The sequence below is a fragment of the Thermobia domestica genome, chromosome 15 (genome assembly GCF_964235325.1).
Source record: "Thermobia domestica chromosome 15, izTheDome1.hap1.1, whole genome shotgun sequence".
NCBI classification, from domain to species: Eukaryota; Metazoa; Arthropoda; class Insecta; order Zygentoma; family Lepismatidae; genus Thermobia; species Thermobia domestica.
This window is the reverse complement of record NC_137468.1, coordinates 94,004,509-94,032,382: the sequence shown is the minus strand read 5'-3', so window position 1 is coordinate 94,032,382 and position 27,874 is coordinate 94,004,509. Positions and strand designations below refer to the sequence as shown.

General features: G+C 35.2%; 1 long non-coding RNA gene across 2 annotated transcripts in view; it reads left to right on the top strand.

Moving 5' to 3' along the window:
• The window catches only part of LOC145671881 (uncharacterized), a 516,485-nt gene that overhangs the window by 368,331 nt on the left and 120,280 nt on the right, over positions 1-27,874 (top strand). For both annotated transcript variants that reach the window (XR_014128549.1, XR_014128550.1), the window contains exon 2: positions 3,460-3,617. This is a non-coding gene — a long non-coding RNA (uncharacterized LOC145671881). The remainder of the gene's footprint in view (positions 1-3,459; positions 3,618-27,874) is intronic.

The following is a 27,874-nucleotide window of genomic DNA, read 5'->3' as shown; positions in this document are numbered from 1 at the left end:
TATAGCTGAGGAATGTAACATAAGTATATGCATGTGATATACGGAAAACTGTTAGATGTCAGACATCCTATAACGGCATGATGTAACATCTAAGGGCAGTGCCTATGTAGCATATGGATAACGTATGCTTCATACTGATTTCTGTAGTAAGCAAGAGAATTCCGTATATTTGTGCAATATACCGCTGTCCAGAAAACGGATTTTTCTCAGTGTAAGGTGTAAAAAAGAACTACTTCCCCCCCAAAAAAAAAAATACCATTTCGGATAATAGAAAATAATATACATACGTACCTCTCTATATCACCGTTGTTCTACCAGATGAATCTGAGTTTGAATAAGTTAATACAGCACAAGAAGAGCTAAATTTGTGCGAGTTAAGTCTAAACCAATCCTTTGAACTGAATTACTTCTTCCTGAACGACGACAATATATTATTATACCTAATACTAAACATCTCTAAGTTGCTGAATATAAGCACCTTCCTATTTGGAGATAAAACGTCTTTGTAGTTTCTTTCTTTATCTGCAGAAACCAATGGGGCAAACTACTTATTCATTTGGAATGACAAATCTGTAGATGTTGTAAATCCGACAACATTTAGATTCTTCCGAAGACTAACTTCAGGCATTTCTTTAGCAAAACAATTTACCGGTTGCCTCACGAAATTAGATGGACCATTGTCATTTTTCTAAGCATTGTTGTGCCAAGTTCATAATGGCAGACATCACATTATTTGTAACCGTAGATACCAAAACAGTTCTGTCTGCAAAGCATAAATATTCTCTGGTTTAAAGGAGTTGGTGAACTTTGGAAATTGCATCTGAGTTGTTTGAATCCAGAGCAGGGCGAATTAATGGGGGGCTTAGGGAGGATATAATCCCGGGCTTCCAGATGGGCCTTCGGGCTTCTACTCTGATCAAAATCTCAACTGGGTATCTAAAAAGAAACATAAAAATACAATCATAATCATAAAGTAAAATATGACCAAAGATGTGAAACATATTCCCTTACCTTTCTTATTGTACTCTCACAGAAATGTATTAGGTGAAGTCAGCAGGGGCCGCTTTTTTTTTTTTTTTTTTTTTTGCCCGGCCCTGATCCAGCCCTGATTCAGAGAAATCACAAACTGCTTGACCTTGTCAAATTCTCACCCAAGAACCAACATATTTAATTCACGATGACTGATAACAGTAACTGAAGAAGTGGCTCCACATAGCGTAGTAGCTAACGCTCTCGCCTTCGTTGCGAGCGGTTCTGGGGTTCGATTCCCGGTGGGGACACTCGGTAGAAGAAAGTGTAAGAAGCTTTTTCAGGCCATCCATCCTGAATGAGGTTTTCGTGGGTTTTCCTCACTCACACTAGGCAAATGCCGGGATAGTACCTAACTTATAGGTCCCAGGCCGATTCCTTCATTCCGTCCCTTTTCCCGAGTAGTGTGCTCTCCGAAGGATGTCATCCCTCATACGTGAGGAACTAAATGGCCATAGATGCCGAAAGCTCAGAAATCTAAATCCTAAATCCCTAACTGAAGAAGAGTAAGTGATTGGAGCCAGATTAAGAAAATAAAGGGCCTTCAAAGGGGAAATAACTGCTGGAGAATTATTTCTAAGACACTGCTGGAGAATTGAAAGTCAAACTTGCTACTTCAGGTACTTTCGGAGAGCTCGTAAAGAAAAAAAAATGTACACCTAAAAATTCTATCCTTAGTGATTAAAATTTGAAAATATAATAGTAACACATTTTTCTTTCCTTTGTTACAGTCACTTGTTACATTCTGTTTCGTAAAAGAGAAAAAAAACTATGGGGAAACAGTATTATATATAATGAAATTCAGTTAAATGCATGTTTATAGTTAATAACACTTACGTTACACGATAATTACTAATGAAACTTGACAGTTTTATCAACAGAAAATAAGAAAATATACGTCAAAAACAGTAACTTCTCCTTTCTCGTTTCATTTTAAGGATCTTTTTTCCTTTTATTTTTTTTAAAAAAGAAAGTAACTTAATAGAACAGAATAATTTTCCACTTGTTCCCTGAAAACTTAGCTCATTGACGGAAAAATTGAAAAATTAGTGGACAAGCTAGTCAGAAAGAAGTAATAGTAGTAGGAGGAGGAGAAGAAAGGAATGGAATTACTTACAGGCATTTCAGGGCCTTTTGGGATATTCTTTATTCAAATAAATGTATCTTCCAGGCTTTGAATGCTTCCAAATAACATGTTTAGTTCCTTTGCTAGACAGTAAGCTCTGTTATTATGTCACACTTTTGAAGCGGAGTTTGAGGAAACACTTGCCTAACGTTGTAGTAAAGAGAAAGAGAGAAGAGTTTGGAAGAAAAGAGGAGGAAAAATACTTTTTGAACTTTTCTTCGTTTTTTTCTTTACTTTTGTTTCTTTCTTTCCTTTTGCTGTTGCTTCCAAGAATGGCTGTTGATTACAGGTTCTGATAAAGTCCATCTTCGTAATTGTGTTCTTGGGTCTTTGGTGGCAACAAGACAGGCGACCAGCAGATGTCAAACTGACACTAAGTAAAGCAAAGCCGCCGTTGAAGACAGCTTCTCCAATGCTTTCTTTTCATTGTCGTTCCTCAACATTTTTTCAAGTGTTACCATCCTTTAATTCAATGCTCCAAATTCTTTTTTTGTTTCTTTTTTTCCCTTTAAATACTCACCCATACTTATACTACCAAGAATCTCTGCCTCAGTTGAGGAACTGGCTTCTTGACTGTAATATGGCAGAGAATATTATAATTGAACATTAATTGATGGGTACAAGTAAACATCTGAGTAATCATAGCCTAGCCCTAATTCTAATCTCTAATCCTAATTCTAAAGTGGCATCACATACCTAATCCTAAGTCTGAATGTCATGATTACTTAGTTCATACATGTGTGATATTCCTAATTCTTGATACCATAATTACTTAGTTTTTTTTACACGTGGTCTAATTCTTAATGCCATGCTTAGTTCTTGTATATGTGGTATACCCCCCAATCCTAAATCTTAGTGCATTGATTACTTAGTACGTAATATTCCCAATCCTAATTCTTAATGCTGTGTTTACTTAGTTCCTGTATGTATGATGTTCCTAATTCTAATTCTTAATGCTATGCTTAATTCTTGTATATGCGATATATTCCTAATCATAACTCTTAGTGCAAGTTTTTATATACTGTGTACGTGAAATTCCTAACCCTAATTCTTAATGCCATGATTAGTTATGTATTTCCAATTCTAATTTTGAATCTGCCAAGTGAACTTTGTGGTGGACAAACACCGCGTGCATGGGTTTTATCGGGCTTCTCCCGTTTCCTCCCACTTTCTTCATTCCACCATTTCATTCATTACTCATCATCATCGTCTCCTTTAGCCTAACCGGCATAACCATGGGACGTAAAACTCAAATATTTCATTTCATTTCATTTCTAATTTTGAATCTGTCTCTCTGGTTTCAGATTTTCGTACATGCTTGAGTAATATGACAGAACTGGCCACTTTGATCATGCTCTTCTGGCCTAGTGTTCCTGCCTTCAAGAAGGACATTCACATAGGTATATACCTGAGTACGACTCTCATTTAGGGCAAGGCAGTGATGTCTATAGCCGATCTGGAGGTAAGTCACTCTCCTGTAGCACGTATCATCTTGATCAAACACTTCTGGCTACCCACCTCTATTATTAAGTATTCTGTCTGTTGGAAGGTCCTGGGACTAATAAGTTTATTATTCATTAATTTATTTAGGTTTGGACCTGGAAATGTTTTTTCCACGTTTCTCTGTCTTCAGCTTCTTCTTTTAATCCCCAATATTTTCTTCTATTTTTGAATTCATCGATCAGTTGTGTTCTTCCTATTCTTCGCTTTCCTTCCATCCTACCTTCCGTCTATGGCGGTATGAACAAGACAATTTCTTCTTAAAATGTGTCCCACCCAGGTCTTTCTACGTAAGATGCTGGCAAGAAGCGTCCTCTTCATTCCTATCCGTTTCAAAATATAGTTTATTACTCTGTACGTCCATTTCATTTCCTCTTTCTTCCTCCAACATCACATTTCGAAGCTCTCTAAATATTTCTTCTCTAACTTCCGTAACGTCCAAGTCTTTGAACCATACAGTCCAATGTTCCATATATATAGCACTTGACTGACTTGTTCCTTAGTCTAATATTAAGCCTGCTAGTTAAGAGTGATCTTTTCTTGTTAATTGCTTCTTTGGCTGTGGTAATTCTTGACCTGATATCTTTGGTGCAGTAAGCGTCAAAATACTACCCAGATGCTTAAAATTATCGACCTCTTCAAGTTATCTTTGGTCTGCTCTGATCCATAAGGGCGCGTTTTCACGTGATATTAATATTAAGGATACTTACAGTTGGAATTAATTCAAACTAAGGTAGATTTTATTTGGTCAATAAAGATCTTTATTTAGACCCAAGTGTTAGAATTTACAGAACATCACTTTCTAAAACAAAGGAAGAGAGGGGGTAAGATTGTTCATGACGTAATGCGCAACGTGATCCAGCCACCTTTACCAACGCCACCTGAATACAAGGCCTTACAGCTCCAAAATGACGTCATCATTAGAAGGCCACAGTAGTCTTAAGGAAAACACAAGTCCTAGCCACATTATAATGATTTTTACGATCATTTTGTTCGTATTTTCGCAAATTCGCGTAGAAAAGACTACTTGTAGGATAAAAATAATCTAGTATTGTCACAACAATAAAAAATATGACTTTCGGAAGAGTGCAAACTTTTATTATGCAAGTTTAAATTCGCAACCAGGTTGAAAAACAAAATAATGGTTTCATGACAAATTCAAGTAGGACATACTTAGATTTAATTGTAGTTCTAAAACTGTTGTTTCAAGTTTAAATAGCTTTTTAAAGCTAATTTTATTCCAATGACACAACTACAGATACACCTAAAACCACTTACTATGAATACTTTTACATGTTTACATAGATATAACAAATGTAACTGCTACAACATGCGTTTTCTACACTATTTAACTCTTCATAAGAGTACTTAATTTTCGTTTCTTTCCACATTGTGGTATGCTGTTGTTTCGGTTTTTACAGTAATTATTTAATATCACATTAGTGGTAGCCCAACAAATAATTTTACTCAATTGTTTCAAATCATGTCCCTTACTACATGAGAAAAAATATCATCGAACTTCTGATCAATATACCTTTTAGCAAGACACATAACTACACCTCTTTGATTATTACCTTTCAAGAAAGCTTCGTTATGTTCTTCAATAAGTTTTCTAATAATGCAATACACAACAAAACACAACATTAACAACAATTTCACTTGGATATGATAGACCCCCACGATCTAAACTTGCAATAAGTGAACTCCCCGTTTCTCCTACTTGCATACGTTTGTCTACTAACACTACATCACTACATTCATCACAACGTAACCTTCTTGGAACTTGTCTACAAAGTACCCTGCTATGTATGTTAGATTTTATGAGATTATCATCAGTCAATGACACAAGATTTAAGAAGGAATTATTATTGGACAAAATTTCACTTCCGTCATCCAAAAACATATCGTTCTCTTCAGAAAAAACGACGCCTATAGTTTTATTTTTAATTTCAAACGAAAAATGCTTGCCAAACGACTTAGGATTCGGCGCAGTGGTACGTTACAGTTAGCACCAGCTAATTGCCGATATTTTCCAAATCGTGCTTCTAGGAAGTCAGTCTGAAATTTACCCTGTAGAATGTAAGCAGCTCCTAGCTCATTGCAACAGTAGCTACAAATTTCCAGGATACCCGTTGTTGTATATCGTAGAGCTTCCATTGTTTCCTTGCTAAGTCCACGTCCATGCGCCGCCCAATGATCTAGACAAAGCACAAACTCTTCTAAGAAATTTCGTCTCTCATCTTCAGGATGAACTGTTAAAGGCTCTTCCATTTTGTTATTCAAACGCGACCCTTTGGATAGAGATTTAACATTCACTATTTTCTACCACGTAAGAATATGGGAAATGAAGTTCGCAGTGGTCTTACTATGGGGTACATTGTGATTAACACCTAAGGTTTTCAATGCCTCAACAACAAACTCATTGAACACTTGCAAAACCAATTTTACATTCTGAAGCTCCACATTTGAAGGCCACAGAGATTTTACAGATAGTCCATATCCAGATTTAACAAATTTATTTTCCTCTAAGCTGTATAACAATCGCACACTTGCAAAAGATGCAACATGAATAGCATCACCAGTAAAGTCAGGGAACATCATACTGGTTTCATTGTCTTTAGCATTCAACCAATTGTTTCTTATGCATTTCAATATGTGGACAGAATCAATGAGAAAAACAAAGGTCTTGTACTGTTACATGGGTGAGGATACACAATACTCATAGTTCGTTTGCTGGAAAAATATGACATAGCTTTCCTATTAATATCATTATTGTCAGTAATTACACACACTACTTTAAACCCTATTGCCTCCAGCCCTACAATTACTTTACGAATAACATGATACAGACCAACAGCTTCGATCTTATGGACAAGTAAAATATGTATAACATCCTTGTATTTGGATCATTCCTAAAATTATTGTTTATTTGGGGAAACTGGTTTCAAAATGAAGATAACCTACACAAGGAAGTTTATGTTGATTCATTTGTCAAGAAACAATTATTTTCAGTCAATATTTTCGACGTACAGCACTTTTTTAAATGCCTACCATGTCTTCTAGCACGCGCACTTTCAATCGACGGATATCCAATACCATTTTGTCATTTTCTTCACCATATTTGGCGTGGTCACCTCATTTGGTCGGCAACTGCGATGTTCGTTTTTGCAGTTCGTACTGCCTCGTTTAAACTCCTTTGTAAATGAAGGAGCAAACTCCCCAAGAGTAGAATCTAGCTCGGCTTTGATATTGGTTGAACTAAGACCATTCAAATGTATTGTATCAAATAACGATGACCCATTTTTCCCATGTTTACAAGTTCACTGAGAGCATTCACACTTGATGACTGCCAAACAAATACTAAAGTACATAGCGTCTTCAAACTTCAAATTTAAGCTTTATAAAGTTGATATTTGTGACCACAGTAACGTTTTCCAAACAACTACCATCTATACTCTAGGTCGGTACTTCTGGAACTTTCACGTATATTCGTCTTTGAGCTCTTGAACAATTGTCTTTAGTTTGCAGAAGTTCATATGAAGTCGCTACAACTCTGTCACATCTCTAGAGACTACTTTTTCTCTATATATTTGGGTGGGCCTAGTCTGGACATAAGTTAACTTTCGTATATATAGAGTAAAAACATATTGAAAACATAATTGCAAGGGACCGAACTATTTTTCCAAATTGAACAAATTTCCGTATCATACAAATTGCACACAAAGATAAATATAAATCGGAATAACTTTATACTAATTTTAATTACTCACTAATAGGCACATCTGCTGTTTAGGAATTCTCGTTGATTTCATTTTTACACTGACACATGTAAGATATCGTAGTACAATTACCAATTCTCTAGTTACTGTATTTCAGTGAATGACGGTACCCTGTACTATAATTACACTATATTGCAGTACATTTTAGGAGCTTCTTTCGTTAATTTGTTCGTTGCCGGTTTTCTTTCGTCTCATCTTAATTTGACCATTTCCTTGCAGCCATTCATCCAATATTTTATCTTTACGGTTTATCACATCATAAATTAGCATTTTTCCGTGCTTAAATCGCGTCTTATTTCAACTACAGAGAATGTATCTTTCTTTTTACCTTCGATTACTACACCGTTAAGGACGAGACATGCGACTTAGCCATGATGTTCACTGTTTAAAACTTGGGAAGAGACTGGTTCTCTAAGATGAATTGTGTCGTAGGATCAGCAGGCTTAATAGGACTATTCTCCAAGAATTGAAATATTTCCATTCTCTCCTACCAACTAGTTGTTGGTTTGGAGTATTATGCACAAAAGCACCCATCAGCATTGATAAAAAGAGAGGCAATGGTGTTTGGTCATTTTTGCATCTTCTCACTATCAGTCGGGCATTTATTAGTATCCTCTCAAAAGAAATATACTACCTTACCCGTAAACAGTGTGGATGGAGTAGGCGAACAAGATGGAAAGTGTGAAAGTACTGGAATACACTGAAAATAAATTTCTCTATCGTGGATTCTGAAAATATTTCCGTAACACACACGTAGTTTCTACTGAACTTTCCAATCATTTCTTTCCCTTTTACGAGTTGTATAGTTTCTGTATTGCGCAAGATAAAATAATAATAATAATAATAGTAATCTATATTATAAAATTGAGAGTAACTATGTTCTTGACTTAATCTCTTGAGCCACCCGATCAGTTTCCATTAAATTTTAAATAGATGAGGTTCGGACGTGGGAAATTTTTTATCGTTTCACTTTGACGGTACAACGTAGAAAAAGGGAAGGATATATATATATATATATATATATATATATATATATATAAAAGAGAACGCACAAATCCTTTGTTCCCTCATCACGCTAATACGGCTGAACCAATTTCTTTTATTTTTGGGGGGTTATTAGGATTTGGACCCTAGATGGTTTTTATCATATCACTTTAATTTTTAATTACCAGTGTCTTGAGATAATTGACCATTCAAGTGTCCATAACGTACAAATCCTTTGTTAGTTCATCATAGGTAAAAATAAACGTATTTATATGCAACCCGCATGACCGTGTCACTCGGCGGGTTAACATAAATGACAGGCGATATAATGTTAACATTTACTGCAATCTACTATGGTTTTTATCATATCACTTGAAAGCGAAAACTTCCGGGATGACCGCAGCGAAGCGGGGCGGGTTAACATAAATGACAGGCGATATAATGTTAAGATTTACTGCAATCTTCTATGGTTTTTATCATATCACTTGAAAGCGAAAAAGTAAAAATTATCTAAGTAACAAAGTTTATTGCGTTCCGGGGTGACCGCAGCGAAGCGGGGTGAACGCTGCTAGTCTTATATATAAAATGAAAGTGACTATCTTTGTGACTTCATCACTCTTGAACCACTCGACCGATCTCGCTCAAATTTTCAATATAAATGAGGTTAGGAACTGGGACAGTTTTTATCATATCACTTTTTACGGTACAACGTAAGCAAGGAGGAGGGGGAGAGACATTTAAAATGATCAAAAAGGACCGATATTAATGTCGAATCTATAATTTTTGGGTTTCCTGAGATGAACAATCACACTTCAAATGCTGTTTAAATCCAAATTCAGCCTCGCAACTTGGGGGACGGGGAGATATACAAATATGATCGGATAAGACTAATATTAGCATCAAATTCACAGTTTTTGGGGTTTCCGAGATGAACAGTGACACTTGCGGTCCCGTTTACATCCAAATTCAGCCCATCAACTTGGGGAAAGGGGAGAGGGAGATAAATAAAAATGATCAAAAATGACCGATTTTAGTGTCGAATCCATAATCTTCAGGGTCGCTGAGACGAACATAGATACTTCCGATGCCGTTTAAGTCCATGCCACTAAAAACAAAAATAGTATATTTTACGGGTACCAAACACACGAGATAGGAAGTTGTGCATTTATTTATTTATTTATTTTTATTTTTAACCGAGCGAAGCGGGTAATCGATGCTAGTAGTAAATACAAATTAAAAAATAGCATAGCATAACATATTTTCTTGGCTGGGACCATGGAATTTGTTCACAAGGGGCAAGTTTCCGCCATATCCATGTTCCACTTTTACTGTAGGCGAAGTCAGCAAGGGCCACTTAGTTTTTCTAGTACTGGGTCTCCAGATGGGTTAAACTAACCCTGATTAGGAATCACACACACAGTCAATTTCATATCTATATCTATCTATCTATATATATATATATATATATATATATCTATCTATCTATATATATATATATATATATATATATATATATATATATATATATATATATATATATATATATATATATATATATATAATTATAATACTTTATAATGTATATTATAAAATTCTGCGTACGCAACTAGCTTTATACATTTCTGCCTTTTCTAACACTCGGTCTCTACAGATAAACTCTACCACTAAGCTACCACATATACTTCATACAACAAAGATGGTAATGAAAGTTTATAAAAGAATTGTTTTGATTGTTAAGATAGGTGTTAACCATCTGATTAACATAACGAGCGGGCAAGCAACCAAGCATTACAAAACGACCCCTTCTTGATAGATAGATGGTTCTTTCTTTTAAAATTTCTTTTGTATAAAACCGCAAACTGGTTAAACTAACAATAAATTAGGCTATGTCAGATTGATTAATCTAATACAATAAAGGATGCTGTTTCAATGACTTCCTTTCGTCATTCACGCACTTGTTTAGTTTAACTAACGTCCGCTCTTTTACCAAAGCGGATACTCCTCGAACAATATAAGAGACATCACGACTCGCTGGTGACCAGGCAACCGCATTGAAGAACAAAGGGAGAATATTTTTCATACCACTCATCTGGCGGTCCTGCATGCCGCCGACACATTAAGAATGCAGATTTATCCCACAAATCAAGATGATTTTTTTTTTATTTATTCGTATCTAGCTAAGACACTGTTATTTATGATGACATAAGGATCGCTATCGTTTTTATGCGTGATAGTCGCACACACTGTTTTAGAAAGACTGGACAAATTGCTACAAGACATTCGAGCCGTAAGGTTGTATGTACTCGCCCGCCAGGTTGCTTACTTGGTTACAAGGGAAACAAGGAAGAGAGAGAGAGAGAGAGAGAGAGAGAGAGAGAGAGAGAGAGAGATCAAAACGAGATTTTGCACACAGCCTGGCTCGCTCTCTGAACAGTATACATGTTTATCATGTTCTTCGTATGATTAAATAGTTCGTTGCATGGTGACCATCACTTTATTATAATGGCAACAGGAATAAGGAGCTGACTTATCACTAGAGTTAGGATTTTTGGTGGATAAAAAGTACTAAAAGTGAGAAATAAACACCGCTTTTGGCGTAACAAAAACTATTTTAATTAATAATTGTATTACATCATAAACATAATTTTAATATTTTTGTATCAAATTATGTACATCTAGATATTTTATCACGTAAAAAATGTCTTTATTTGAACGCCAAAAAAGTACAAATTAGGGATGGCCAATTCCGGAATTTTACTTTCCAGAATCCGAAAAGTAAAATCGCAAATATACCGATTTCGAAAAAATTCCGGAATTCGGAAAAAAATCGGATTTTTTTCTGAATTCCGGAATTTTTTTGACATCGTTTTTTTTCGAAATTCGGAAGTTTTCTGAATTCTGGAAAATATCTTCAATTTTTACCATCTCATATGTAACGTAACAGCGCACCAATTTAATTTTACTATTATTTTTTTTGGGTCAATATTCGAGATGAAACCGATACTTTCAAAACTTGGCTTTGTCTCGTCCAAATATCGTTTCGAATTAAAAATATCTGTCTCGATCTCGGTCTCGTCTTGAGTAAGTCTTGGTATTTTGAGTCTCAGTCTTGTCTCGATTTACAAATGTACGTCTCGATCTTGGTAACATCCCTAGGCCAAAACTTAAAAGTTGTATTTGTATTCATCTATCTGTGTTTAATATGTGTAGTTATTTCGGAGACAAACAACAAAAACTGGTGGCTATGTGGTTGACAAAAGTTCCTTTGGCGTGGGAAAACTGGGTTCAATTCTCGGCAGGAGCTTACTAACGCTCTTCTCTTTGGTGCGAGCGGTCACCAAGTTTGACTCTTGAAGGAGACATTCGGTCGAAAAAGTGTAAAAACTGTTTCAGGTTAGCCATCCTGAGAGAGTTTTCCCTGGGTTCCCCAGTCTTTTCTTTCTTCCCTGTCCTCGGATAGTGTGATCGCCGAGGGCTTCCATCTCTCATGTGTGACGGGTTAATATATGAAGAAAGCCCAGAAATCTAATTTTTAAACCCTCAAATCCATCCATACAACAACAAAAATGAATGGTCGCACGAAAACATGAAAAAAAAAAAAAAATATTATATAGACCAACATGGTGCACAAATTCCTCATTTCTGAGCTATATACAAAATTGATCGGAATAACAAAATAAAAGGTCATAACTTGAGAATGAAATGTCTAGTTAAAATTGGCTAAAAGAACTTGTTTTGAGCCTAGAGCCTCCTACATTTCTCAAGCAATGCTCATGGGGTTGAGAATATAGTACATGGTATCTTGAGAAATCTATGTGTACTGTACACAAGACTTCTGAGTTATACTACTAGTAATCATTGGTAGGACTATATAGCAGGTAGTGGCTGTATTATAGTGCTGCCAAATTGTCTTGAGATGTGGCAAAAATGCGAACTAAAGCTCACACCCACCCGCTGAGCCAGTAAGGGTTCAGCTGTTGCTAAGCGAGAGAGCCTTAGCGAAAGAGACTGGAATTTCTTCAGCCGATAGTAGCGCCTGGAACGGAAGACTAGGTGTCAAGTCAATGTGGTATATCTATAGGGTAGTCAGTTTTTCCAGAGAGAGAGACAGAGAGAAAACGGAAGATATTACGACTCATAGGGCGAAAGAAGAATGTATATGGTGTTTAGAACACACACACACACACACACACACACACACACACACACACACACATATATATATATATATATATATATATATATATATATATATATATATATATATATATATATATATATATATATATATCATATGTATAGTTTTACATAGTAACTCAGAATAATTTTTACTAGAAATTGAGAAAGTTTCATTAAAAGTAATTGCAATACACAAAACACGAAAAAAAAGTATATTTCAATTCCTGATGAGAGCTCATATTGTTCTGATCGCATGTTTTAAGCTGTATGTTCTTGTCTCAAAAAGCCTCGTTACTGATTAAACGCTGAACATTTTTAATTGTATTTTAATAAACTGTATTACGTAAACCTTTGTTGCATTTTTAATTGTATTTTAATAAACTGTATTACATAAATCTTTGTTGCATTTTTAATTGTGTTTTAATGAAGACTTTTCTCTTAACAGTCTCACTAGGGTTGCCAACCGTCCCGATTTTCTCTTGACTGTACCGATTTCTGACTTCTCGCGTCTCGATCGGGCACTCGTCGGGACGCACATTGTCCCAATTTATCGATTTTCAAAGTTAATATTTTGCTGGGCCATTTTCACAAAAGAAAAGTTGTTCTTTTACTCATACAGTTTTATGTATAGAACCAATTTAAGAAATTTGTGTTTTAATTTGACTCCTGAAAAAATAGTTAGCAGCTCGTCTTTAATTTATAGTTATTCCCTAATTGTTGTGAGTTGATAATCCAGACGACTTAATTTTACTAATACTTTTTGTCAGTGTTTCCTTAACAATGCTATTCCACTGATGCAATAGCTATTCCACTGCGAGTCTACTATTTTCTTTAAACTGTAAAGTAAACAGGGTTAAAGGGCCCCAGAGACTTACTTCGTTTGGCATCTAATTTTTTGTACATGAACATATCTTTGTTATTTTATCGAATGGACTAGGTTTGATTAGGATGACAGATTCATTTCCGTTCCTTGTTAGATATAAGATTGGAGTTCTGGTTAGATAAGAGAAAAAAATTCAAGCTATTGCATTTTCTTTCTGAATACTAAGTTAAATTATTGAGTTGCATTGTTCACAGTATGTGGAAAATTAGTTCATCTTGTTAAAAAGTATTCCAAGTATTCCTTTCTTTCACTAATAAAAAAAGCATTTATTTAAAATCTCCAGATCATTTCTTTCATTTATTAAAATAAATCGAAAGAAATCGTCTAACGGGAAAAATAAAAATGTGTAACGTAGAGCGTGCCAGAAAAACGTAACACTTACGGGAAAAATATAAGATTTGTCAGCCCTAGGCTGTATGCATATTTAGACTTAAAAAAGCTGCTAAATTGACAAAATTAAAATTTTGTTTCGAAATCTTTCTAAAGTGGCTGCAATGTCCGTCAACCCGCCGTACGCATCTTCTCTACTGGTTGCCTAACACCGTCATTTCGGCCTGCAACAATGTTAATCCTATGGGCTCAAAACGGCCCCTAATATGTTGAATAGAACAATAACACGGTTTTTGAAAATTTGAATGAGAACTGGACAATCGACCAGCGGACATTTGGAATCGAGCAGCGAAAACGGCACGTTTCTAGCACTTGTAGTTTTTGAGATCTCATTGTCGAAAGAATTGGGTACAAACATATAAACCTAGCATTGTAATATATAGATTGCAGATTATATCAACAATAAGAGCTTTCCATTACGTCGTGTTTCCTAAACACTAAATTATTACGCATTTATTACTAGGCGCTCGTTAAACGAGGATGGCGAGATCCCTAATATGAAGAAAGTTTAAGATTTTCAATCCCTGATAGCCGACTGATAGATATGAGTTCTGATGCAAACATCGAGACAAACCCTCAAAACCAAGAAAGATACAGACAAAACATACACTACGACCTGTAAAAAGTAAACTAATTGCAAATATAGACATAATAACTTCCATGAGGAAAATGGATATTAAAGCCTGTAACAAACATTTTGGCACTTCAGCTAAACGAATAAAACGCAAGCTTTGACGCGACGTTGTCAAGTGGAAAAGGGATGTGGTTATGGCTAAGCAGACAAACTACAGCGCGATCAGGTGACAGGGAATAGACATGGATGTGTGCAAAATAAACGTGGCAATACCGCTGGCCTTTCTTTCATTTGCTATCAGCATTTAAAGGGAACTTGGAGCGCCGCCTTCAAATGCCAAGATGTTTGTCACGCTATTTAGTAATGAATATAACGCCTGAACTCGTAAATTAGTACAAGATTTCTACTCTTATCTATAAAAAACCGATATCCGCACAACATGCCGGACAACTGCTCAATACGAATCAATCCTCACAGCAATTACATCTGCCAGACAATTCAACTTTTATGATGACGTTAGAGTGGTTCCTTCAATTTCAGAAGTTTTACCTTGCCTGGATCCAACCTGGAACGTGACAACTTTTGTGATCGATATTTATTTTGGTATGTTGAGCGGATACATAAACGATAACCGACATTCGAATAATTGGCCGACCGTTTTCACTCTGACTTATATTATTTATTCTAGCTTCTACGAAGTTTTGCTGATGAAGCTGTACAATGTTTTGACATTCCAGAACGGTGGCATGCATCAATATTGTGACAGTTGCATCATTACCATTTTTATTTAATTTTTAAATAAATCTTTTAAATTCAATTTTGCGTATAATTATGAACATTAGTGCGTATAATTTTCATTTTCATTTTTGTTTGTTTAAAGAGCCAAAGAACATTCTCTTTATTTTCCCTTACTATCCGAGAAGTAACATGTTTTATTTTTTTCTGTATACCTGTCCGTGCGGCGAGGACAGTTGGAAGACCCTTCCATTGTCTCTCAATACCACTGCCTAAGCCACACACGTAGAAAACCACACACAGCAGAGTTCCCGGCGTGAACGTAAGAAAGAAGAACAAAACAGCTTTTAGCATCTTTTTGTGAAATTGAGAAAAATAATAAAGTCCTAACTCGTTGAATAGAATCCAAGTAGAAATATAATCTCTGCGAATTTGTCAAAATCACAGCATAGACCATATGTCGCCACTCAGAACCAAGATAAAATTTTAACATAGAACTGTGAAATGGTCCAAAACCATGCACGAGACGACTAGGAGCCAAATCAACTCTCATAAAAATTTTCGATATAACATGTGAAATTTGAAGGAAGCACGTACGTTAGAGAAACGACGCCCGAAAACCGTAAATAGGCGGAGACCAAGAGAATCAAAATTTAGGACACCAAAATAAGTTAACGAATAAGAGAGCACAGACGAAATCGAAAACACCGTTAGAGGCGTATCCAAAAAAATCGGCCGGCTAAAAAAATTCAAAACTCCAAGTCAGTCGTAAAATAATTCTTCACCGGGAAACAGCGTACCACCGCAACACAAAAACATACCCGGAACTTACACACACACTACATTCATAATCAAAAGTTAAGTTCACAATAACAATGTGCGGCTAAACTTACCGAAGCCGAGTGTACGAAATTACAATCTTTCCTTAGCATAGTAACCTACACATTGATCTTCTTCAAAATATATTTATATATATAAACATATATATATAAACTTTGTAACGCTGCTAATATATATATATATATATATATATATATATATATATATATATATATATAGATCGCGAAACGCCTACAAACATTGTTTTTGAGTGACAGAGTTTCGTACTTATAAACGTAATCACGAGCTATTACAGACAATTAGAATAACCTACATACGCACCGAAAGCACTTGAACTAGTTTTAATCATACATAATCAGTTTTTTTGAAGTATTATACACAATGCTTAAAAACAATAAACACTGTTTATCCGTGTAACACTACACTTTTAACACCGAGAGTGATGTTGGTGCAGTGTGACGTCTGAAAGTGCTTTTAGTGAGAGTGCATCCTATCAGAAATGGACCAACAGAAGCCCCACCTTGATGGATCAGGAGACGCCCAAGAGCGACGCCCCTTCCAGTTTGAGAGGAGGACGCAGCGGGAATCGAAGAGAGGAACTCCGAATCCAGGACACTTCGCACGAAAGAAGGAAGCCAGTAAACGCAGGGACATCTGTATGTGTGTGCTGAGCTTAGTGGTGAGCTTGGTGGTGAGAGCAGTGTGTACGGCGAAAGGTAGGACCCATCCAAATTATTTTTTGTTGATTCCAAAAGGAAAATTTTCGTCATTGAATAAAATGCAAGACGTTCGCGATATAAAGTCGGAACTATTTGAAAACTGTTAATGTATTTACACCGCGTGGAGAAAAGATTTTCCAACTCGAACTGTAATTGCTAAACAATTAGATTTTTTTTCTTTCTTTTTGAGCAAGGCTTATTAAAATAGAGATATTTTTTTTAATGATACTTATATATAGATATTCTGTGACTTTAGTGAATATGTCGTTGTTTTTATTAAGGAGATAGTAGTTTAGGCCATTACTCTATTTGTCACTTAGATTTTTTTTGATAACATATAAAGAAAGTTAATTTAAAAGTAGATCGAAGGACAGGTTGTAGACCTTTAACGATGAAAGAAGTATTTACTTTAACATATGGAAATTTGTATGAAGTAAAAATGCATCATCTGCGCTATGTACATGTAATATGAGAACTTTAAGATAATTTTGAACAAGACATAATAGATATTCCTAGAAAATATATTCAAGACATTGCTTTAATTGTCCAGAGATTATAGTGTTTGTAAAGTAATTTTGCATAGAAGTGAACGTACTAAATGAGTCTATTTCGATCTATATACTAGTAAAACTCTAATAAATAATATTGTAATGAGTCATCAAAAATATGTTACGTAAGAGAGCTAAAGGATTAATTGGTAACTATGATGTATATGCGACTAGTCTCGCAATTAATCATTTTCTTGGTTGGAGATACGTAATCCATAAATAAAGCGGAACCGACATTAGTACAGTCAGGTAGAATACAGATGAAAAATACGAAGTAGGCTAAGTAAAGCCGCAATTATTACGTCAGTCTGATCCTCTAACAATCGAGCGATCAGACGTTTATGCGCATAAACTAGACGAACAAACTAGAGGAATACATGAAAATGTCCGGCCGTATACCAATCCTATTAATGATAAAGAGAAAATCACAAAAAACTCAATATATTCAGATTAAAGAAATCTCGAGAGACGTCTTGACATTTATTATTTATATTCATGTGTTATTTGATTTTTTATGTATGTATGCATGTATTTACTTATGATTTTACATATATATATATATATATATCGATATATGTTTGTGTCTATTAATTTTCTACTTGTGTTAATATGAGTATATATATGTAGCCTTTATGCATAACGAAATGGTAATGCTACGCTCATTGATTTTATGTATTTGATAGTGTATGCTTGTTAGGTAAATGTCAAAGTGCATATTTAGTGCACTTATTCTCATTCTCAGTTATTAATTTAAATAATTAGAAATGGTTAGCAGTCAGGCAGTAGGTTTATTTAACTCCTTTAGATCATTCTATGTTTCTTTCATACTTCCCACAAATCTCAACTCAAAGTCATGACTTGTTTCTCGATTTATTTTATTTCAATTCAAGTTATTTCAACTCATTTCCACTTACTTCAACTAGATTAACTTATTTTAAATCATTTCAATACTTAGTTTTCACCCGAATAAAATATAGGTTGTTATATTCAAAATTCCGTCCAGCTATGTAATATCTTAATCTCGTAGGTATTAAAAAGGTTATGGTCAAAACATATCAGCTGATCAACGTGAACTATATACTTAGCATGCGATGTCAAATAATTAGGTATTTTTCAAATGCAAAATTGTAATTTAACCAGTTTGGTATGATATCTATGTAAATCAGGAAAGCTCTATATAGAATGTAAACAATGTAAGATTGCATCTAGCATTGGTTATAAACATCAATTCCACAGTTTGTTTATTTGTGTCAGGTTAATGATAACAATTCATTCACTACATAGTTCAAGAAAGAAAGCCCAGATGTAATTTACTTAAATTGATTTCTTTTTGTTTAAGGCCTTATGCCTTATTCTGAACATTTGTTGTCAGAAAACCCAAAATTCAATATTAACCTTCAGCTTGCTTAATTTTTTTTAGAAAACATTTTTTTTTGTTATTGTTTTCATTTGCTCATTAAAACTTTTATTACATTGTTAACCTCAAATTCGTAAGCTTTTTCTTTCATAAACAAGTTGTATCCCAAACCTCAAGCATATCATTGGTTTCCAAAGGATCTGTTAGGCAAATTAGGCAATATAAGCATTTCTCGATTCTAGTGGGGATTAGACTGATTTTCAGAATTTTCAACTAAATTCTAAATTCTAGATATTCGTTTATTTTCTGGTTTTATTCTTATTACTACCATTATTATTCAGTCCACTTGGAAAGTGAAAGTCAGTCTAGTTCGTCCACACAAACCAAACATTAGAGCAAAATTCTCTTTCAGCGTTGCAGCACGTGAATTCAGGATACGTATGCAAATAATATCAAGTTTCATTTGCTTACACGGTTTTAGAGGGATCTTGTTTCCCTAAAGCCCTGGGACACCGCGGGGAGATAGGATTTCCTAACCGTGAGATCAATCCTTATCGAGTCACAAACCATTTTAGTTCGAGGAACGGAGACTTTAACGGTGGTGCACAGGGAATAAATAGGGACAGACGGAATATGAACCCAAAACCCGCCATCTCAATTTTTTTTCTTTTTATTACTACAAAACCTGGCGCTACAAGCGATCACCACCGGGATCTTTCTCTTTTCATTTTTCAAATTTTACAAATATGGCGCATCCGAACAGGGACTCGATAGTTAATTTTTAGACTCGATAGTTAATTTTTAGACTCGATAGTTAATTTTTTTTAAACTCGATAGTTAATTTTTTCAGACTCGATAATTAATTTTCGAACTCGATAATTTACGCTCAGACCCGATAATTAATTTTTAAACCCGATAATTAACTTTCAGATTCGACAATTTATTTTTAGATGCGATAATTAATCGTCAGACACGATAATTACTCGATAATTACTTTACAGTCTCGACGAATACGCTTCAAAGAACTCCATTATTTTTAAGAACTCGATTACAAAAAAAAAAAAAAGTAACTACTTGCTAAGATTATTATCAGCTACACAATGAGCCTTGGAATCGAACTAAACTCAACAGAAGTTGAACAGTACTTCCAGGAACGATCAACGTTCTTTTCTCCTCCAATTTCATTTCTTTTTCAGCCAGAAGAATGTAAGTTACGTTTACGTTGAGCTAGCAGTAGAGAATATTCAGTTTGCAGAATTTATTTGTATTGAAAATGGGTGATTGAATAAGGAAAAGAAGAAAAAGAAGAAAAATAAGGTAACCAGGTGAGGAAAATAGAGAAAGGATAATAACTACAAGTTGCTAAAATCAATTCGAACCTGCTACCATTCATGTATTTGTAAGATATCCATTCATATATTTATATAGGAATAACTTTTCTTTTATTAGTTTATATTTAAAGTGTGCATATATTCGTTTACTTTTTAAAATTTTAGTATGTATAGGGTTAAGCTAGAAACGTATTAATACTAATGTAGGATAAATATAGCATTTAGTAAATTTTAAGAGAAGATGATTTAAGGTGTGAATTACTATGCTTTGGAATTATTGCAAAAGATCGTACACTCAGGTTTATTTCATGAATAATAAATAAATAACGTAAAACGTGTTGTGTGTGTGAACAATTATAAGCGACGAAACTAGACATTTTATTAGTATATTGCAAGAATACTGTTTTTAAAAATTAATTTAGTAATTAACAAACACTTTTTATTCGTTAATGCGTGTGCAAAAATAATTCGGCGCAAAAGCTGTGTATTTTTAGTTTCAGATGCCAAGACTGCGGGCACAGACAGAAGAAATAAGGACCAAGATGCTGACGGGAGAGCAACAGATTTGTCCAGATTGCGGCAGAGATGTCTGGGAGCAAGAAATAACCCCATCATCTTCCCATCTGGAATGTGTTACATGCGGCGTCCTAAACACAACAGTGGCGTCTACTGAGGAAAGGCGATCTCAGTCATCAGAAGAAACGCCAAGGAAAGTGCAGCCAGACGAGTCTACCAGAACTCCCGCAAACAACGATGTGTTAGCCATGTTCCGGACACTAATGAAAAAGTTCGAAGAACAAAAAGAAGAACTAAAAGAAGAACTTAACAAGAAGTTAAATGTATACAAAGAAGATATTAGCAAGAAGTTAGATCAACAAAAAGAAGAACTCAAAAAGACGTTAAATGAACAAAAAGAAGAACGAAGAAAAGAATCAAGAAAGCTACTAGAAGAACAAAGAAAACTACGAGAAGAAATAAAAGAAGTAAACAAGAAGCTTGACGAAAACATCCAAGAAATGAGAAGAGAACGAGAAGAGCGCAGAGGGAAGCAGGAGACAGATGAGATTCGAGAAGAACCACTTCACGAGGAAAATATGCAAGACGCTGAGGTTACTCCAGAACGAGAACAGCACAGTCAAATAGTAGAAAGGAGCGAACCGGAAGAAGTGGTACTGGAGGAAACCCCATCAGAAGAAATTGTGCAAGATACACACCAGGAGGCCAAACAGACTGACCCACCTGCAGAGATAAGTACAAGTGTTTCCAACGCTGTGAACGCTCCGAAATCCAAGATTAAACGCAAACTGCGTGGAAGAATGGTCCCTGGGAAGACAAGGATACAGCCAATACGGCACAAGGATGCAAGAATGAAATGTTTCCACGACAAACGTCCAGGATGGCAACGCCGCCATACCTTTTGCAGGAGGAATAATCACCAGAAGCCATGGAGAAAATGGGCAGAAGACTCCAGAAATGTAGAAGGAAAAGGAATACTTGAAGTCGAAGACCAGGATTCATGGATAAATTACAACGGCCAGAGAAGTCCATGTGACCGACAAGAGATTCACAGTCAAGTCAGACCAAATGAAACACAAGAGATGAGCGATGATAACTGGGAGAACGAAGCAAATCCGCCATGTATTACCGCTCAGGATGAAGGTACCAGGAGAGGAGAACACAAGTTAGACGCACGATGTAAAGATGGCCGAGACGATACAATGATTGTCCCTATCAAAGTGGTGAGAACTCAAGAAGTGAGTAATGACAATTGGAGGTACCCAGGAGATAAAGAGGAAAACCCCGAAAATGACAAGAATGGTATCTGCATTGTTACCATTCGCCCGGCTATGACATTTGTTTACTAAAAATTGACCTCCAACGGTCCAGGTTCGAGTCAAGGTTACGCAACAGCTTGCTGGAAAACAACCTCAAATACATAATGGCATGAAAAGAAATGGAAGCCCAGAAATACAAGGATTGCATGCAAGAAGTAAAGAAGAAGAATTGCAAGAAGTTAATGCAAGAAACGAAGAATTGAAAACTGAAACATCAGCGCGGAGGAGAAAACTTAGCAGGAAAATAATGAAAGAAATATAAGAGAATTTTGTCTATTGCACAGCTCAGTTGAATATACCTGCATCTCTTATCCAAGTGGCTAACCCTAGAAGATAAACATAAAGAATAAGAAGATGAATTATATGGACGCATAATGCCCAGAAGTGAAATTGTTTACCAGCGTATTTACTTTAACTTTATTTCAGATACCGGATGTGAGGCAATAAAAAATTACAGAGGAAGATTGGAAAAAGACGTTCACCAATGTGCGCAACCCAGCATTAAAACCGGCCCAGGAGATATAATTTTTGTTATGCACGAGGAAGTGCCTATATACAGAGCAATCGGTAGAGAAGGATTCCCGATTTGAGCTCTCTGAAGTGGAGTTTTGCGTTTAGAGCAGAGACTCAACGCACCCCTTCCCCTTGGTGATGATACCTGCGAAAACGCGCCGAGCCAAAGAATAGTGAGCTACGAGCTGCGAGCAGATGACAATTCCACCAAGATGTTTGCAAGTTCCCACAATTGGATGTTCGCGACATGGAACTTTGCCTTAATTATTTTACTCTCCTTATATTTTAAAGTTGTGTTACTGAAGAAGAATCATGGCCGAAGGATAAAAGCAGAAGTGCGAGCATTGGCTTTGCCCTCGCACATGGAGGAATTGAAGCTCCATGCCACCCTCTGTAACCAATGCTCTCTTTCCCGATGATCCCAGACGCTGAAGATGATATAATATTATTGTTTTGTTGTTTTGTTACCTAGGGCAGCCAGCACTTTGGAAGAAAAGTAAGAAGTCGTATCCCGCGCAGATAAAATAACGAAGAGTTCCAATTATTACACCTGCGATGATGCAGACCAGAAGGAAGAAAATTAAAGAAGAACTCCAAGAGACAATTAAGATAAAAGTCATATTACTTAAAACATGCCTCATAAGCTTGTGTCCAGCAGCTTGAACTGACCACAAACTCGACACCTGAGACCTATCATCCACTAGCAGATCAGAGCACACGAGGTAAAAACCATTCGGGTTCGGATTTTTATGTATTTCAACTTTTCTATGAAGAATTTTCATGTACTTCAGAATATTTTTGTGAACTTTGAAATTTCTGACTAGGGTTCGGATTTTTATGCAATGCTCAATTTGTACTTAGAATTCATGATGCAATGTCAATCACAAAGTTTCTCTTAGGATGGAGATCTGCTTCAACTAAGTTGCATCATCTGCTCCATCTTAGGAGGGGGATAACTGTGACAGTTGCATCATTACCATTTTTATTTAATTTTTAAATAAATCTTTTAAATTCAATTTTGCGTATAATTATGAACATTAGTGCGTATAATTTTCATTTTCATTTTTGTTTGTTTAAAGAGCCAAAGAACATTCTCTTTATTTTCCCTTACTATCCGAGAAGTAACATGTTTTATTTTTTTCTGTATACCTGTCCGTGCGGCGAGGACAGTTGGAAGACCCTTCCATTGTCTCTCAATACCACTGCCTAAGCCACACACGTAGAAAACCACACACAGCAGAGTTCCCGGCGTGAACGCAAGAAAGAAGAACAAAACAGCTTTTAGCATCTTTTTGTGAAATTGAGAAAAATAATAAAGTCCTAACTCGTTGAATAGAATCCAAGTAGAAATATAATCTCTGCGAATTTGTCAAAATCACAGCATAGACCATATGTCGCCACTCAGAACCAAGATAAAATTTTAACATAGAACTGTGAAATGGTCCAAAACCATGCACGAGACGACTAGGAGCCAAATCAACTCTCATAAAAATTTTCGATATAACATGTGAAATTTGAAGGAAGCACGTACGTTAGAGAAACGACGCCCGAAAACCGTAAATAGGCGGAGACCAAGAGAATCAAAATTTAGGACACCAAAATAAGTTAACGAATAAGAGAGCACAGACGAAATCGAAAACACCGTTAGAGGCGTATCCAAAAAAATCGGCCGGCTAAAAAAATTCAAAACTCCAAGTCAGTCGTAAAATAATTCTTCACCGGGAAACAGCGTACCACCGCAACACAAAAACATACCCGGAACTTACACACACACTACATTCATAATCAAAAGTTAAGTTCACAATAACAATGTGCGGCTAAACTTACCGAAGCCGAGTGTACGAAATTACAATCTTTCCTTAGCATAGTAACCTACACATTGATCTTCTTCAAAATATATTTATATATATAAACATATATATATAAACTTTGTAACGCTGCTAATATATATATATATATATATATATATATATAGATCGCGAAACGCCTACAAACATTGTTTTTGAGTGACAGAGTTTCGTACTTATAAACGTAATCACGAGCTATTACAGACAATTAGAATAACCTACATACGCACCGAAAGCACTTGAACTAGTTTTAATCATACATAATCAGTTTTTTTGAAGTATTATACACAATGCTTAAAAACAATAAACACTGTTTATCCGTGTAACACTACACTTTTAACACCGAGAGTGATGTTGGTGCAGTGTGACGTCTGAAAGTGCTTTTAGTGAGAGTGCATCCTATCAGAAATGGACCAACAGAAGCCCCACCTTGATGGATCAGGAGACGCCCAAGAGCGACGCCCCTTCCAGTTTGAGAGGAGGACGCAGCGGGAATCGAAGAGAGGAACTCCGAATCCAGGACACTTCGCACGAAAGAAGGAAGCCAGTAAACGCAGGGACATCTGTATGTGTGTGCTGAGCTTAGTGGTGAGCTTGGTGGTGAGAGCAGTGTGTACGGCGAAAGGTAGGACCCATCCAAATTATTTTTTGTTGATTCCAAAAGGGAAATTTTCGTCATTGAATAAAATGCAAGACGTTCGCGATATAAAGTCGGAACTATTTGAAAACTGTTAATGTATTTACACCGCGTGGAGAAAAGATTTTCCAACTCGAACTGTAATTGCTAAACAATTAGATTTTTTTTCTTTCTTTTTGAGCAAGGCTTATTAAAATAGAGATATTTTTTTTAATGATACTTATATATAGATATTCTGTGACTTTAGTGAATATGTCGTTGTTTTTATTAAGGAGATAGTAGTTTAGGCCATTACTCTATTTGTCACTTAGATTTTTTTTGATAACATATAAAGAAAGTTAATTTAAAAGTAGATCGAAGGACAGGTTGTAGACCTTTAACGATGAAAGAAGTATTTACTTTAACATATGGAAATTTGTATGAAGTAAAAATGCATCATCTGCGCTATGTACATGTAATATGAGAACTTTAAGATAATTTTGAACAAGACATAATAGATATTCCTAGAAAATATATTCAAGACATTGCTTTAATTGTCCAGAGATTATAGTGTTTGTAAAGTAATTTTGCATAGAAGTGAACGTACTAAATGAGTCTATTTCGATCTATATACTAGTAAAACTCTAATAAATAATATTGTAATGAGTCATCAAAAATATGTTACGTAAGAGAGCTAAAGGATTAATTGGTAACTATGATGTATATGCGACTAGTCTCGCAATTAATCATTTTCTTGGTTGGAGATACGTAATCCATAAATAAAGCGGAACCGACATTAGTACAGTCAGGTAGAATACAGATGAAAAATACGAAGTAGGCTAAGTAAAGCCGCAATTATTACGTCAGTCTGATCCTCTAACAATCGAGCGATCAGACGTTTATGCGCATAAACTAGACGAACAAACTAGAGGAATACATGAAAATGTCCGGCCGTATACCAATCCTATTAATGATAAAGAGAAAATCACAAAAAACTCAATATATTCAGATTAAAGAAATCTCGAGAGACGTCTTGACATTTATTATTTATATTCATGTGTTATTTGATTTTTTATGTATGTATGCATGTATTTACTTATGATTTTACATATATATATATATATATATATATATATATATATATATATCGATATATGTTTGTGTCTATTAATTTTCTACTTGTGTTAATATGAGTATATATATGTAGCCTTTATGCATAACGAAATGGTAATGCTACGCTCATTGATTTTATGTATTTGATAGTGTATGCTTGTTAGGTAAATGTCAAAGTGCATATTTAGTGCACTTATTCTCATTCTCAGTTATTAATTTAAATAATTAGAAATGGTTAGCAGTCAGGCAGTAGGTTTATTTAACTCCTTTAGATCATTCTATGTTTCTTTCATACTTCCCACAAATCTCAACTCAAAGTCATGACTTGTTTCTCGATTTATTTTATTTCAATTCAAGTTATTTCAACTCATTTCCACTTACTTCAACTAGATTAACTTATTTTAAATCATTTCAATACTTAGTTTTCACCCGAATAAAATATAGGTTGTTATATTCAAAATTCCGTCCAGCTATGTAATATCTTAATCTCGTAGGTATTAAAAAGGTTATGGTCAAAACATATCAGCTGATCAACGTGAACTATATACTTAGCATGCGATGTCAAATAATTAGGTATTTTTCAAATGCAAAATTGTAATTTAACCAGTTTGGTATGATATCTATGTAAATCAGGAAAGCTCTATATAGAATGTAAACAATGTAAGATTGCATCTAGCATTGGTTATAAACATCAATTCCACAGTTTGTTTATTTGTGTCAGGTTAATGATAACAATTCATTCACTACATAGTTCAAGAAAGAAAGCCCAGATGTAATTTACTTAAATTGATTTCTTTTTGTTTAAGGCCTTATGCCTTATTCTGAACATTTGTTGTCAGAAAACCCAAAATTCAATATTAACCTTCAGCTTGCTTAATTTTTTTTAGAAAACATTTTTTTTTGTTATTGTTTTCATTTGCTCATTAAAACTTTTATTACATTGTTAACCTCAAATTCGTAAGCTTTTTCTTTCATAAACAAGTTGTATCCCAAACCTCAAGCATATCATTGGTTTCCAAAGGATCTGTTAGGCAAATTAGGCAATATAAGCATTTCTCGATTCTAGTGGGGATTAGACTGATTTTCAGAATTTTCAACTAAATTCTAAATTCTAGATATTCGTTTATTTTCTGGTTTTATTCTTATTACTACCATTATTATTCAGTCCACTTGGAAAGTGAAAGTCAGTCTAGTTCGTCCACACAAACCAAACATTAGAGCAAAATTCTCTTTCAGCGTTGCAGCACGTGAATTCAGGATACGTATGCAAATAATATCAAGTTTCATTTGCTTACACGGTTTTAGAGGGATCTTGTTTCCCTAAAGCCCTGGGACACCGCGGGGAGATAGGATTTCCTAACCGTGAGATCAATCCTTATCGAGTCACAAACCATTTTAGTTCGAGGAACGGAGACTTTAACGGTGGTGCACAGGGAATAAATAGGGACAGACGGAATATGAACCCAAAACCCGCCATCTCAATTTTTTTTTCTTTTTATTACTACAAAACCTGGCGCTACAAGCGATCACCACCGGGATCTTTCTCTTTTCATTTTTCAAATTTTACAATATTGTGAAGAAAAGATGCTCCAGTCATAGTTAATCTTCTTTCTATGCCAATGATGGACCTTTTATTTAGGTTTATAGAATTAACAAAATGATAGAGTTGGAATAATTGACTTGTATGGTGTTCCAGATTACACACGCATCGGAAGAGTGAAGAAAGTTATGCACAAATATTATCTCAGAGCAAGACCTGGAGTACCTGTCCTTCAACTCAGTGGACTCTTATAGAAACATAGATGGCAATATAACGCAATAGATTGTGGAATATATTGTGTCCTTTTCGCAACTTTTTTAGCTACTGGTCGCGTGATAACTTTCTCACTAAATGATAACCAGATGTATCAGTTATATCTCCAAATAATGACACTTTGTAGTGATACGATACAATTGTTAGCGTGACTCTTTAATAT